The following is a 15,056-nucleotide window of genomic DNA, read 5'->3' on the forward strand; positions in this document are numbered from 1 at the left end:
GCCTCTCACCGCCGTGGCCTCTCCCGTCGCGGAGCACAGGCTCCAGACGCGCAGGCTCAGCGGCCATGGCTCACAGGCGCAGCCGCTCCGCTGCATGTGGGATCTTCCCGGACCGGGGCACGAACCCGCGTCCCCTGCATTGGCAGGCGGACTCTCAACCACTGCGCCACCAGGGAAGCCAGAACTCAGTATTTTATATCATTAAATATAAATAAAACATATATGAATGTTATTGTCTTGTGTGCTGCGTATTTTCTGTTTGTCTCTCCAGACCTGTTCTACCTTTCTGTCTCCAGCTTTGTATGCGCCAGGAGACTGACTTGTACAGAGTGAGTCAATGGGCTCTGTTTTGTGACTTCAGTGCTGTTGCTTATGAATCCAAATAAATAATAAACCAGAGTGATATAGAGGCAGAAGTCTACTATTTACAAGCCCCATTTAAACTTTCCAGCCTACATATATACCACCTTGAAGAAAATTTCAAGCCAAAATTGCTTTTTTTTTTTTTTTTTTTTTTTGCGTTACGCGGGCCTCTCACTGTTGTGGCCTCTCCCGCTGCGGAGCACAGGCTCCGGACGCGCAGGCTCAGCGGCCATGGCCCCCGGGCCCAGCCGCTCCGCTGCACGTGGGATCCTCCCAGACCGGGGCACGAACCCGTGTCCCCTGCATCGGCAGGCGGACTCTCAACCACTGCACCACCAGGGAAGCCCCAAAATTGCTATTTATAACATTTACTGTTTTCTAGTCCAAATTAAGCACTTAAAAACAAAGTTTTAACGTTAATTCTACATATTTGATGGATGTTATAGAATGTATATATAATGTAAAATTTATTTGTGATTTATATATGAAATTACGAACTGAGACCAGTGGTCCACAAAGTCAGCATTCTCCTGACAGAAGCACCAAGAGATTCTGGGAGAATGGCATTGTGAAATTGTTATGGATGCGCTGGATAACAAATGCTTTATATATTTAAAGGGAGATAAGCTGACTTGACTTATTTTGTTCCATAATGAGAAAATATTTCTTTTGTGACGTTCTTAGAGGAGTGTATTACTGATAGCTTACTATTTAAACTCATTTAATATGGAAGTAATATTCCTTTGAAAAGAGAGTATATATATTACTTACCAGTCTAACTGACTTTTTAAATCTAATAATTCCGTTTCATTGGCCCTAAACATTTTGTCTGTTTTCTATAATCATCTCAATTCACATTGCATCAATGTAGTTAACACTGGGTCCTTGAAATATATGAGTACCTGAAGCTTGATTTATAATGTTGCATTCCATGCAACTGTAAAGCCAAAAGGGTGAAAATAGGACTTTAAAATTCACAAAAATCCTCTAGGCACCCTTAGGAATGCAAGCATAATACGTAAACAATAGGTAAAGAATGAAGGATGACAGTAAACTTGCCTGATATTTGTTTCATGTCGAAGTCAACACAATTTTTGATTCACATAGAGTAAGACTAACAAGGATGAAAAGGATCTTTAAAGGTTATGCTGGCCAACAACTTACCAAGTATACCACCTCCCTGTTAAGTGATCCCTTTTAGGGTTAAGAGTAGCTTAAGCCTATTCTTGAACCTCCGCAGTGACTTAAACTCCCACAGCCACTCTAGAAGGGAGCGCATTTCATGTTTGAACAGCTCTGATTTTGAGTTTTTCCAGGTGTTAATATCTGTCTCTCTGTAGCTTTTTACTTGAACCTACCTGCTTCTAACCCTTCCTCATGATAGCCTTTCTATAAGTTTTAAAGAACTATTTATCATATTGGAGATTACCAATGTGTTAAAACTATATCCAGGCTAACATTTTTTGTGTGTGCAGAATCCAGAATAAAGCTTCTGCTTCACTTCTTATGGATTGTTGAGTGAAGATTATTATGAACTGGTATTTTGGATTCAGGCAGATGCAGATGTTTGTTCATACCCTCATTGCAGACATTGGCAGGTTTTGCAGTAACAAGTGGATAGATAACTCATCTTGATGTGTTTCTACTATTAATAGTTTTGGGGTTTTGAGTTCTGCATATTTCCTCTGACTCAGCATTTATAAAAATAAAGGCAGTTGCTAGACAGTGTTAACAAGTCAACTCTGAATAAACTGTTTTCTACTGCCTTTTTTTAAGCTTCTGGATCAGTTTAAGTGAAGAATATTCTGAAATGGCCATGCAAATTTCATATCTTTGTGAATCAGGGTTTTCATTCTGTGTAACCAAAACAAAATACAGAAATACGTTGCATGCTGGGGCCAAAATGACTGAACTCTCCTCCATAACCTCTGATTAAAAAAAAATTGAAACAGCTTTAGTATTCTAAGACTTGATACTTTTTTTTTTTAGGATTAAAAAACTTTTGTTTGACTATGCATATATTTTCTTGGCTCAAAATTCAAAAAGTACAAAAGATAAAAAAGTAGAAAATCTCCCACCTTAATATCTTAACTACCTGCTTCCCTCCCTCAGAGGTTATCACTACTATTACTATCTTTATTCTTAATACTTTTCTCTTAAAAGTAGAACCTCCACAGTTCCCCTAACCTGATTTTTATCCTCCATGTAAGACCCTAAATATCGTGATTATTTTATGAATTTCTGAGGTTAATGGGATCCTAAAAATAATGCTTCAGTTTAATTAGAGAACAGTATATAAGTTGAGTATTTGATTGATTTTTTACCTAGTATTTTTTTAGTGGCTACACTGTGCTGGGGGAATACAGATACTGGACAACTCTTTAAGGAGGCTTGTCTAAGTAAATTATAATACAGTGATATATACAACAGTAAATTTACAAGGTCAGAGAAGGAATGTTAGTGCTGTTTTCTGGGAAGGACTGACAGATCCTGGTGGAAGTGGGTCTGAAGCTAGGTTTTGAAAAATGAATAGTAACTCACTAGGCAGATGGGGTTGGAGATGGCATTCCAGACAGAGGAGGAAGATTAATGGAATGTACAAAGCCAGAAGCTATTAATGGTCTAGGTTGTTGAATGAACAATAAGGAATTGAAAAGATTGCTAAAATTATTGGAAAGTAGTGTGGTAGGAGCTGGGGCTAGACAGGTAGGCAGTTTGTGAAAGGCTTTATTTTAGCATAGTGCTAAATGAGATGGGGCCAGTTGAAACAACTATAAACTTTTAATATAGGATTAGTGTTGAGAAGAACCACTTTGTTGGCAGTATAGGGAGTAAATGAGAACAGGATGATATTAGGAAGCCGGGAGAGTAGTGAGAAATGTATTACAATAATCTGAGCAAGAAATATATGATGAGGTTAGCAAGGCAGGAATGAAGAGGTGGGAGAGGTATTCAAGGTATTAGGAGGGTAGCATCAGTGAGAATTGGTGGATTATTTTATTAGGAGATAAAATAGTTCAGTGGTTAAGTCTTTGGCATCATATAGAACTAAGTTTAGTTCCAACTTTGCCTTTTATCCGCTCTGTGACTTTGTATCAGTTATTTAACTTTAATAAATTGTCTTTCCTCATGTTATAATGTAGCTGAAGCTTTAAGTAGCCTTCCTTTAACTAACCTTCTGAATTAATAGTTCCTCTCCATTCCCCTAGTAAAACAGACCTATTTGATGTCCATGGCAAGCTATCAGCTTGTTGGCCTTCCTAGATAAGTAAAACTAAATGACAGAATTAACCAGTCACAATAGACCTCATACTGTATGATCCTATTTATAGGACATGTCCAGAATAGGCAAATCCATAGAGACAAAAAATAGAGACTGGGTGGGGAAAGGGGAGAATGGGGAGGGACTGCAAATGGGTATGGGGTTTCTTTCTGGGGTGATGAAATGTTCTAAAATTAATGGTTAACACAACTATGTGTCACCACTCTGAATATAATCAAAACCACTGAATCACACATTTTGAAAGTGAGTTTTATGGTATATGAATTGTATCTGAATAAAGTTGTCATAGAAAAAAAATCTAATATACATATCACATTCACATTTTCCCAGTTGTCTTTCATAGCTTTTCTTCTTCTAGTCTAGAATTTAGTCAGAGATTATGCATTACATTTGATTATCATTACTCATTACCCACTCATGTTTTTGAGGGGTTACAATAAGAAATATGTAAATGGTTAGATCCCCTGGAAGTAGAAGGGGAAACATTTTTCCTCAGTGTTTCTTAAACATGTAGCTTGGCTCTGTATTATTTTAGATGCATGCAAAATAAAATATTTGATTAAATTAAAATGACGTACATAGATGTAAGTTTTTGATGAAGCTTAAGCCAAGCCAGCATTTTGAGATATAAAGGTACTTTTCAAAAAATAACTTTTGGAAGCCTCTTGAAGTATGAATACTCATTTGAATGGATTTGAGCTAGCAGGAGGACTCTACATGGCTTTTAAAGATACTGTTGGTAGTTTTGTGTATAGATGTTTTACTCTATCTTGGAAATTGGCCTAAATGACACTAATACATTCTTTTAAGCACTAATGGCACTAATACATTCTTTTAAGCCCCCAGATTAATCTAGATGTGGTGTGAGCAAACATTTTTACATAGAAAAACAGGAAAATACAGAACGATAAAATGCTGAAATGTGACTTTCATTCAGTGATTCCCAGTAGTATACTATAATCACATAGGCCTTGACACTGCAATAGAAATTTTCTGTGTGTAATAGTTGCCATTTTAATTTTGTCATAGAAAGTCGTCTTTGGATGTGATAGTTTCTTGTGTATTAAAGAGCAACCTCTATTTGAAGAAATCGTGTGGCATGGTTACAGAAATGCCTGCTGTATCTTTTAACTGCTGATGGTATTAAAAATACTGATTATTTTGCCTATGGCAGTGGTACTATTTCTAGTTGAGAGAAGAATAAAATGGAAATCAAGAATAATTTATTTGGTATGTGGATGAGAGGGTTGCAGATCCGAAGTTCAGGTATTTTACTATAGAATATAGGTAGATATGTTTTCTGGTTCCTCCCTCCCCTTTATATACCTTGATTTTAATTTTTGTCAAGTCTGTCTCTCTGGCCTTTGTCGCTGTGGCCCATTGATCTGTCCATCTGTCTGTTACAGTGCATATTGGGTACTTCCAGAAGTATGAATTCAGTGATGCAAAGGACAGGAGGGCTGCAGCAGCAAAGGTAGGACAGAATCATTCCAAAGACAAGTTATTAAAGGATCATTAAACACATATGTGTGAGCACGTATTGGCAGCGAATACCTAATTATTTAAGGGCATACTGTTTATCCTGTGAATCTTTATGGAAAGCCTCTTCTGACATGACAAATTTGACATATCTATTTATAAAGGGCACAGTTTTATTGTTTAAACCAGAAGCTTACTTGGCACTCAGGCAACAAAGTAAATTGGTATTTGCCACTATCTTTTAAAAAAATGCTGAATAATAGAAGAAGTGATTAAATGGAGGATATTTATGATATTTGCTTGATTCATGGACCTGGTTGATTTTCAGAAACTATGATGACAGAGGATCACATTTATTATTTTTAAAAAAGATTTATTATTTATTTTATTTATTTTTGGCTGCATAAGGATCACATTTATAAAACTGGGAGAAGAAGCAGGAAAGATAGATTGATCTGGCCATGTGTGTATATTTATATATTAATGTTATATATCTGATTCTGTTTTGATGGAAATAATCTAAATCTTCCAGGTTGTTCTTTAACTTATATAAGGAAACTTAAGGATTTTTATTTAAATATTCGTAGCATTTACTTAGATATTTGGATCCATTTACTTGCCAAATGATAGCAGTTGTAATAGCAATTCCTGGCTTTTTTTTTTTTTTGTAAATACTGGGTTAGAATGAGAGAGCTGAATCCTAAGACCTAAATCACAGGCAGGTTTTAAGAACTTAGGCAGTACAATGCAAACATATGAAGAAAAAGAAATGAAAGCTTTATATATAGTATGGTAAAATGTTGGATTGCTTATTTATTACTCTAGTATTGGCTGTAAAGTGAGATTTTATAGGGATAGCTGAATGATACAGATATTTGCATCATTTTCTTTGCTGTTGTGCTTCTAAATGAAAGAGGTTTTGTTTTTCTAATAGGTTAAAACAGTGCTTCTCAAGGCTTCCCAAATGAAAAGGCAGATAAAAGTTGGTATTTGGTTTCAAAATGCTGGGTTTTCAAAATGACTGTAAAACCTAAAATCTTAGATACTTATAGCCTAAATTCTGGCCCAAAAAAGCTGATGATAATAGTTACTTTAATAAACTCTATATACTATATTGAAGAGATCTAGTCTACTGTTGCTTGAATGTGGAAATGTATTTTGAAGTGAAGTTCCATGGTAAACCATAGTACCGATATTTTGGCTCAATAGTGTTTTGTTTTGTTTTTATTTTTTGCGGTACGCGGGCCTCTCACTGTTGTGGCCTCTCCCGTTGCGGAGCACAGGCTCCGGCCGCGCAGGCCCAGCGGCCATGGCTCACGGGCCCAGCTGCTCTGCGGCATGTGGGATCTTACCGGACTGGGCCACGAACCCGTGTCCCCTGCATTGGCAGGCGGACTCTCAACCACTGCGCCACCAGGGAAGCCCTGGCTCAATAGTGTTTAAGACAAGATGTTTTGGTGTATTTTAAGATGCCCTCCTCCCGGCCCCCCCCTGTTATTTTGGTCTTAGAAACCTTTTTGGTTAACTTTTTTAAACTTTCATATTTAGCACCTTCTTTCAAAAGTATTTTAGGTAAATTTCATGGTCTAAATAAATCACAAATTATTTTTTATCTTATCGCATGGCATATTAAAATGAATATTAGTCATGAATCTATAGTTTCTTCAAAATGGTCAGATCTAGCAGTCCAACTCAGTATAAAGCAAAATAGTTCTGAATTTTAGAGACCTAGGTATGTTCTAATCCTGACTGCCACTGTTGACGTTTCAAAAGTAACTTCTGCTTTTTAGTTTTCACCTTCTTAAAATGCATGTTGGTGATATCTTTACAAAAATCTGGTTAATCTCTGTCTTTATGAAAAGGAATTCTTAGTAAGAGGGTAAAGATGGAAACTATTTAAATCATGCTAAGATTTGATTTTTTTAAAAAGTGGTGCTTTCTTATGCTTATGTCAATAAACTTTAATCTACAATTGAAATGTTTTATTTTAGAAGAAAAATAGCTGTATTTGTACTCTTTCCCACTTCTTTTCCAATCTCACTTTATTCTGAAAGTTGCTATTTTTTCCTTCAATGTTATACTATGGAATTAACGATTGTACAGTATTTTCTAATATGACTTTAGTGGACGTTTTGTTCATCCTCTATTGTGTGCCTCCTTCCTTTCCTTTCCTTCCTTTTCCTTTCTTGACCCAACCTAACCTTGGATGTGAGCTTGCTGGCCTTTGGGTATAGACATTTACGGTTTTTATAAATACGACTGAATGTTTTCAAAAATGGTTACGGAGTTTATACCAACGGTGTGTGAACTATCATTTTCTGTATACTCTTTCTGACACTCTTAAGAATCCTAAAATTTTCATTAGTCTGATAAGGAAAATATTACTTGGTTGTTTTAATTGAACATTTCTCTGAATTGCCTTTTCATATCCTTTGTGCCTATTCTTAGCTCTTAAACTTTTTTTTTAATTTTATTTATTTATTTTTAATTTTTGGTTGCATTGGGTCTTCGTTGCTGCACACGGGCTTTCTCTAGTTGCGGCGAGTGGGGGCTACTCTTCGTTGTGGTGCATGGGCTTCTCATTGTGGTGGCTTCTGTTGTTGCAGACCATAGGCTCTAGGCGCATGGGCTCAGTAGTTGTGGCTCACGGGCTCTAGAGCACAGGCTCAGTAGTTGCCGCGCATGGGCTTAGTTGCTCTGTGGCACGTGGGATCTTCCCAGACCAGGGCTCGAATCCATGTCCCCTGCATTGGCAGGCGGATTCTTATGCACTGCGCCACCAGGGAAGCCACTTAGTTAGTTCTTAATATATGATAGTTGTTGTAGCTCTTTTCTGCAGTCTGTAATTTGTGATTTTAAAAAAAGAGAGTAATACTTGCATATGGTAGCAGATAAAAAAGTAAAGACCTATTATGTCTTCAAATGATTACATTTATAATTTTAATTAATATACCTTTTTCTTTCCATCACCCTTTGGCATTATCTCTTTCCTCCTCCTTTTCGCATCTTTGAGGATCGCAGTTTATGCTACCTATACTTTTATGTTATCAAAGTTCCTTTGCCTTGTGATCATAACGAAGTCTTAGTTCGCTCATAGCTTGATTTTTAAAGTGACACCATTGAGTAATGTTTGTTTTTATGGTGATATCATTTGGTGACAGTCCAAGTAGTCCAATTTACGCTTGGATTGTATTTACATTTCTCCTGGAGTCCTCCATTTTGTTCTTCTAATCAGGATGCCCTTCCCACTAGGCCTCTTGTATAGCCATCAATCACGAACTTTTACATTACACCTCTGCCCCTGTTTCTTAGATTTATGTCTTTTTTCTTGATTTAGTCTCATTTTGCTGGACTACATTCTTAATTTAACTCCCACATAACTTTTTGTAGGATATTGCTCATTGTGACTCTGATAATGTCTTCAGTTTGCCTTTAATCTTGGTTGCTAGATTGGCTAGCCAGGAAACTTCTGGACTGGAATGCATATGATAGATACTGCCTTCTGCATTCACTGTTGCTAATAAATGACCAGTCTGCTTCCCATTTCTTGATAACTTTTTTAAAAAGTTTCAGCCTTTTCTCTTTATCCTTTGTGTTCTGAAGAGATGTATAAATGTGAATCTTCTGATCGTATTGGACCCTTTCAACTGGAAGACTTGTGTCCTTTTAAAGCTTTGGGAAATAAACTTTTAATACTGCTTTGGTAATTCCCTTCCCTCCCCTCTTGGAGTTCCTATTAGTTGATTGTTAAAAACAATGGATAGTGGCTTGAATAAAAACTATGATAAAATAATATAAGGATGATTTGGGAGTGGGTGCATGTAGGAGTGCTAAATCTTCAACTTTCACAAGGAAGGTGATAGATAATATCTAAAATGGAAAGATAGCAACTATCTGAGCATAAGGATATTATTTAGGATAAAAATAAATACCAGAAGAAACAGCTAAAAGAATTTAAAATGGTTTCCTCAAAGGATTGGAAATGATTAGCAACTGGGATGTGGCAAAGATGGTTGTTAAACCTTGAGGTTACCATTAGCTTCTAAAACTGTACATCCACTAAATTTTTAACAATTTAACAGTGATTCGGTGCAATCCCATCCTTAAAGGTCCACATTTAGTGATACCTTCATTCTTTAAAATGTCTTCTGCAAATATATGTAAAAGTGTTCTTAGTCCAAGCCTTCATGAAGAAAGATTCCAGTTGTATGTGCCACATGTGCCTTGTTCATTATTCTTAACCATTGAGCTGTGAATTTTGAGAATAATTGGCAAGAGAATGTACTGGGGATGTATGTGGCCTGTTACAGCTTGGTTATAAAACTTTCTTTAAATGATACAGGAGTATATTTTTGTCTATTTCAAGATCATTTGGATTTATGACTACTTTTTGATCTTTAAAGACATTACAATCACTTTATTTTCAAGTAGTTTTTCTTAGAAAAGCATTTGTAAGATATAAATTTACTTAAGTAAAACTTTCACACTTTTAAAATATAAGCACTATGATTTTCCTTTTTTTTTTTTTATAAATTTATTTACTTATTTTTGGCTGCGTTGGGTCTTTGTTGCTGCGCGTGGGCCCCCTCCAGTTGCGGTGAGCGGGGGCTACTCTTCGCTGCTGTGCACAGGCTTCTCTTTGCGATGGCTTCTCCCGTTGTGGAGCACGGGCACGTGGGCTTCAGGAGTTGTGGCTCGTGGGCTCAGTAGTTGTGGCTCATGGACCCTAGAGCGCAGGCTCAGTAGCTGTGGTGCACGGGCTTAGTTGCTCCGCGGCATGTGGGATCTTCCCAGACCAGGGCTCGAACCTGTATCCCCTGCAATGGCAGGCGGACTCTTAACCACTGCGCCACCAGGGAAGTCCCTGATATTCTTTTTTTAATTTTTATTATTTTAAAATAATTTTTATTGGAGTATAGTTACCTTACAATGTTGTTCTAGTTTCTACTGTGCAGCAGAGTGAATCAGCTATACGTATACATTTATCCCCTCTTTTTTCGATTTCCTTTTAAGTTTTAAGTTTTGATCAGTTCTGCTAAACTATTCTCACAAAGGTTTTAAGAGAGTTGCCATCTCACTAACATGTTGTGGGCTAGTTCCCCACACCTTTGTTTCCGGATATTATCCGTTTTTAAGGTCTTAGCCATTGTGGTACATTAAAAACAGTCGTTGTATTATGGAGGTTGGATATTTTCTTGTTTTTCAGCCAATTGTATTCTTTGGCTGAACTCATAAACTGCCCATTTTTGTTGGATTATTTGTCTTTTGTGGACGTGTATGTTTGCTTATTTACCTTTTATTGTAGGTGTTGCAAATAATTCTATACAGAAGTTTTTGTACTTTATGGCTTTTGGGTTTCTAATATTGCTTTAAAAAGGCACATTAATAGTCTATAAAATTTGGATCACCAGCAGCTCTCTTAAGAAGCTCAGATTAAGCTAGATAGAAACATAATGTAGAAGCATGAGCCCATTCTTTTTAAAACTTTTTAAAAAAAATTTTATTTTATGTTTTTTTAATTTATTAAAAAATTTATTATTATTATTTTTTTGGCCACGTCGGGTCTTAGTTGCGGCGCGTGGGCTCCTCTTTAGTTGTGGCGTGAGGGTTCTCTCTCTAGTTGCGGCATGCGGGCTTTCTAGTTGAGGCGCATGGGCTCAGTAGTTGTGGCATGCAGGCTTAGTTGCCCTGCAGTATGTGGGATCTTAGTTCCTCGACCAGAGATCAAACCTGCATCCCCTGCATTGGAATGAGCCCATTCTTGTGTAGGAAAATTGTCAAACTGAGTTTTGAGATGGAATCTATTTAATTCTATTTCAGATCAAATTCTGATATAAATAAAATCTAGGCTTTGGAAGTCTGTGTATGTTAATTGGGTTAAAAATTTTTTTTTTTTTTGCTGGTTCATCTTAGGCTACTCTTTAATATTATAAAATCCATTCATCTAATATTTAGCTTTCCCTTAAAATAAGAAGCTTGTCTGCTGAGATTTTTCAAAAAATAGTTGCCTCCCCACAGTACTAATCCTAGGAATGTCATTCAGCAGCTTGGTTGATCTACCAGGAGAGACTGTCATACTCTTTTGAATTTGGGCCTGTCTGCGTACATACATACGTCTAGAACTGTGGTTCTCCACCTCGGTTGCATATTGGAATGCATATGGTAATGCCCAGGTTCTTCCCTTTCGTACCCAGTCCCCTCCTCCACCTCTCCTCCCCCATCTCACTTCTGATGTATTTGGCCTGGGATGTGACCTGCACATCATTTTTTTTTTTTTTTTTGCGGTACGTGGGCCTCTCACTGTCGTGGCATCTCCCGTTGCGGAGCACAGGCTCACGGACCTAGCCGCTCCGTGGCATGTGGGATCTTCCCGGACCGGGTCAGGAACCCGTGTCCGCTAGCATCGGCAGGCGGACTCGCAACCACTGCGCCACCAGGGAGGCCCACACATCAGTTTTTATTTGTTGTTGTTGTTGGGGGTAGGAGTTTATTAATTAATTAATTAATTTTTGCTGTGTTGGGTCTTCGTTTCTGTGCGAGGGCTTTCTCTAGCTGTGGCAAGTGGGGGCTACTCTTCATCGCGGTGCGCGGGCCTCTCACTGTTGTGGCCTCTCTCGTTGCGGAGCACAGGCTCCAGATGCGCAGGCTCAGTAGTTGTGGCTCACAGGCCTAGTTGCTCCACAGCATGTGGGATCCTCCCAGACCAGGGCTCGAACCCGTGTCCCCTGCATTGGCAGGCAGATTCTCAACCGCTGCGCCACCAGGGAAGCCCCCACACATCAGTTTTTTAAAAGCTCAGGTGATTCTAATGTGCTACCAAAGTTGAGAATCATTTGATCAAACGATAGAGGATGACAGTGCATAAAGTTTCAGCTGGGACAGTTGGCATATTCAGAGCCACTTTTTAAAAATGCAAAAATGGAACTTTGGAGATATTTTCAAAGGAAACGCTGCTGCTATAACCCTAAAATGTAATTTTCTTCAAATTACTAAAATATTACACTACTATATTCATATGAGAGTTCTACATATACACTTTACTTTTTTAGAGCCCCCATAGTGGGAAACTGTTTAGAGCATTAGTTCCTAATTCTGGCTGCATATTACTATCATCTGGGGAACTTGAGGTTAAAAGTTCGGGTGAAAAATACATGTATCCATGCCCCATTCCAGACAATTGAATCAGAATTGCTGGAGGTGAAGTCCATGTATTGGTATTTTTTTCTTTTTAAATTAATATATATATATATATTTGTTGTTGTTGTTTGTTTGTTTTTGCGGTACGCGGACCTCTCACTGCTGTGGCCCCTCCCGCGGCGGAGCACAGGCTCCGGACGCACAGGCTCAGCGGCCATGGCTCACGGGCCCAGCCACTCCGCGGCATGTGGGATCTTCCAGGATCGGGGCACGAACCCGTGTCCCCTGCATTGGCAGGCGGACTCTCAACCACTGCCCCACCAGGGAAGCCCAATATATATATATATTTTATTTTTTGCTGTGTTGAGTCTTCGTTTCTGTGCGAGGGCTTTTTCTAGTTTTGGCAAGCGGGGGCCACTCTTCATCGTGGTGTGCGGGCCTCTCACTATTGCGGCCTCTCTTGTTGCGGAGCACAGGCTCCAGACGCGCAGGCTCAGTAGTTGTGGCTCACGGGCCTAGTTGCTCCGTGGCATGTGGGATCTTCCCAGACCAGGGCTCGAACCCGTGTCCACTGCATTGGCAGGCAGACTCAACCACCGAGCCACCAGGGAAGCCCCATGTATTGGTATTTTAAAGTTCCACAGGAGATTCTAATATATAGCCAGAATGGGGAAACCATTGTTTCAGAGTTTATAACTAGAGATGATGTGACATTTTAGATTGCCTTATTGTCCTGAAAGTTAAATGTATCACTGCCAGTAGTATTAATTTTCTAATTATAGTGATTTCTCTCATTAACTGATTTTGTTTGGTTTGTTTATATCCTTAAAAAAAAAGAGGAAGACCAATAAGAATACGATGAAGAGTTGTTTATTTCATCCAAGAGCTTGAGTTGACTTTCCACTAGAATAATGGATTAGTGAATTTTAATTATGAATTTTGGTAGCATACATGGGTGGGTTTCTCTCCTTTGACCAGTCCCCAACCTAAAGCAATTAAATAAGAATCTTTAAGGGTGCCATAAGTATAAATTTTTACAAATGTCATCTAATATTCAGATCCTGTTAAAACTTGTTTTATCTTGGGTCAGGTCACTTAACCTCTCTACCCTCATCTGTAAAATGTATATAAGCTTACCTTACATAAATGTGAGGATTAAATGAAATAATAATATATATAAAGTGCCTGGCACTAATTTCACATCTGTGTTCTTCTGTTTAGGATTGCCCTTTTGACGCCACACTTTTTAAAAATACAATGTTTATTATTTATTTATTTTTAAAATTTATTTTATTTATTTATTTTTGGCTGCGTTGGGTCTTTGTTGCTGTGCGCGGGTGTTTCTCTAGTTGCGGTGAGTGGGGGCTACTCTTTGTTGTTGTGCCCAGGCTTCTCATTGCATTGGCTTCTCTTGTTGCAGAGCACGGGCTCTAGGCATGCGGACTTCAGTAGTTGTGGCTCACGGGCTCTAGAGCGCAGGCTCAGTAGTTGCAGTGCATGGGCTTAGTTGCTCCATGGCATGTGGGATCTTCCCGGACCAGGGCTCAAACCCGTGTCCCCTGCATTGGCAGGTGGATTCTTAACCACTGTGCTACCAGGGAAGCCCTTTTATACAGTTTTTAAAGGTTACACCCCATTTACAGTTATTACAAAAGATTGGCTATATTCCCTATGTTGTACAATACATCCTTGTAGCCTGTCCCAGTAGTTTGTACCTCCTGGCCCTATGTTGCCCCGACCCCACCGGTAACCACTATTTTGTTCTCTGTATCTGTGAGTCTGCTGCTGTTTTGTTATATTCACTAGTTTGTTGTATTTTTTTAGGTTCCACATATAAGTGATATCACCCAGTATTTGTCTTTGACTTATTTCACTTAGCATAATGCCCTCCAAGTACATCCATGTGGTGCTAATGGCAAAATTGCCATTGCATATATATTACCACGTCTTCTTTATCCGTTCATCTGTTGATGGACACTTAGGTTGCTTCCATATCTTGGCAATTGCAGATAATGCTGCAGTTAATATTGAGGTGCATGTATCTTTTTGAATTAGCATTTTTGTGGGGTTTTTTTGTTTGTTTTTCCAGATAAATACCCAGTAATTGATGGGCTATAAGGTATCATTGTACTTTTAACAGTCAGAATTCCATTATAGAGGATCCAGTGCAGGTTAGATTACTTCTATAATTTACATTTTACCTTTATATTTCAGTTTGCATACACTGAATTTATACTTTTGGGTGTACAATTTCATGAGTTTTGACAAATGCCTAGAGAATGTAACTGCCACCACAGTGAACTTACAGAACAGTTCCATCATCACCCTCTAAAAAAACTCCTGTCTTCTACCCCATTTGGTCAACCCCTCCCCCATTAATCCCTGGCAACCAGGGGATTTGTACACCATCCCTATAGTTTTGCCTTTTCTACCTTGTCATATGAATGGAATCACGCAATATATAGCCTTTTGAGTCTAGCTTCTTTCACTTAGAATTTGCATTTGAGATTCATACATGTTGTTGTGTATATCAGTAGTTCTTTATTACTGAGCAGTATTCCATCCAGTGGATGTACCACGATTTGTTTATCCATTCCCTAGTTGCAGAACATTTAGATTGTTCCCAGTTTTTGTCAGGTACAAATAAAGCTGTTATAAATATCCTCATACAGGTTTTTGGGTGACCATAAGTTTTTGTTTCACTTGGGTAAGTTCCTTATAGTGAGATTTTGGGGTTGTGCTAAGTATATGTTTATCTTTGTAAGAAATTTTTTTGTTGGCTGTATTATTTTGC

The 15,056-nt window shown here is 38.3% G+C and overlaps 1 protein-coding gene across 2 annotated transcripts in view; it reads left to right on the forward strand.

The window, feature by feature from the left end:
* The window catches only part of ARIH1 (ariadne RBR E3 ubiquitin protein ligase 1), a 117,790-nt gene that overhangs the window by 16,241 nt on the left and 86,493 nt on the right, over nt 1-15,056 (forward strand). The window lies entirely within an intron of this gene.

This window comes from Aethalodelphis obliquidens, unplaced genomic scaffold, assembly GCF_003676395.1.
Source record: "Aethalodelphis obliquidens isolate GAN/ISIS:26980383/991018 unplaced genomic scaffold, ASM367639v1 scaffold26, whole genome shotgun sequence".
NCBI lineage: Eukaryota > Metazoa > Chordata > Mammalia > Artiodactyla > Delphinidae > Aethalodelphis > Aethalodelphis obliquidens.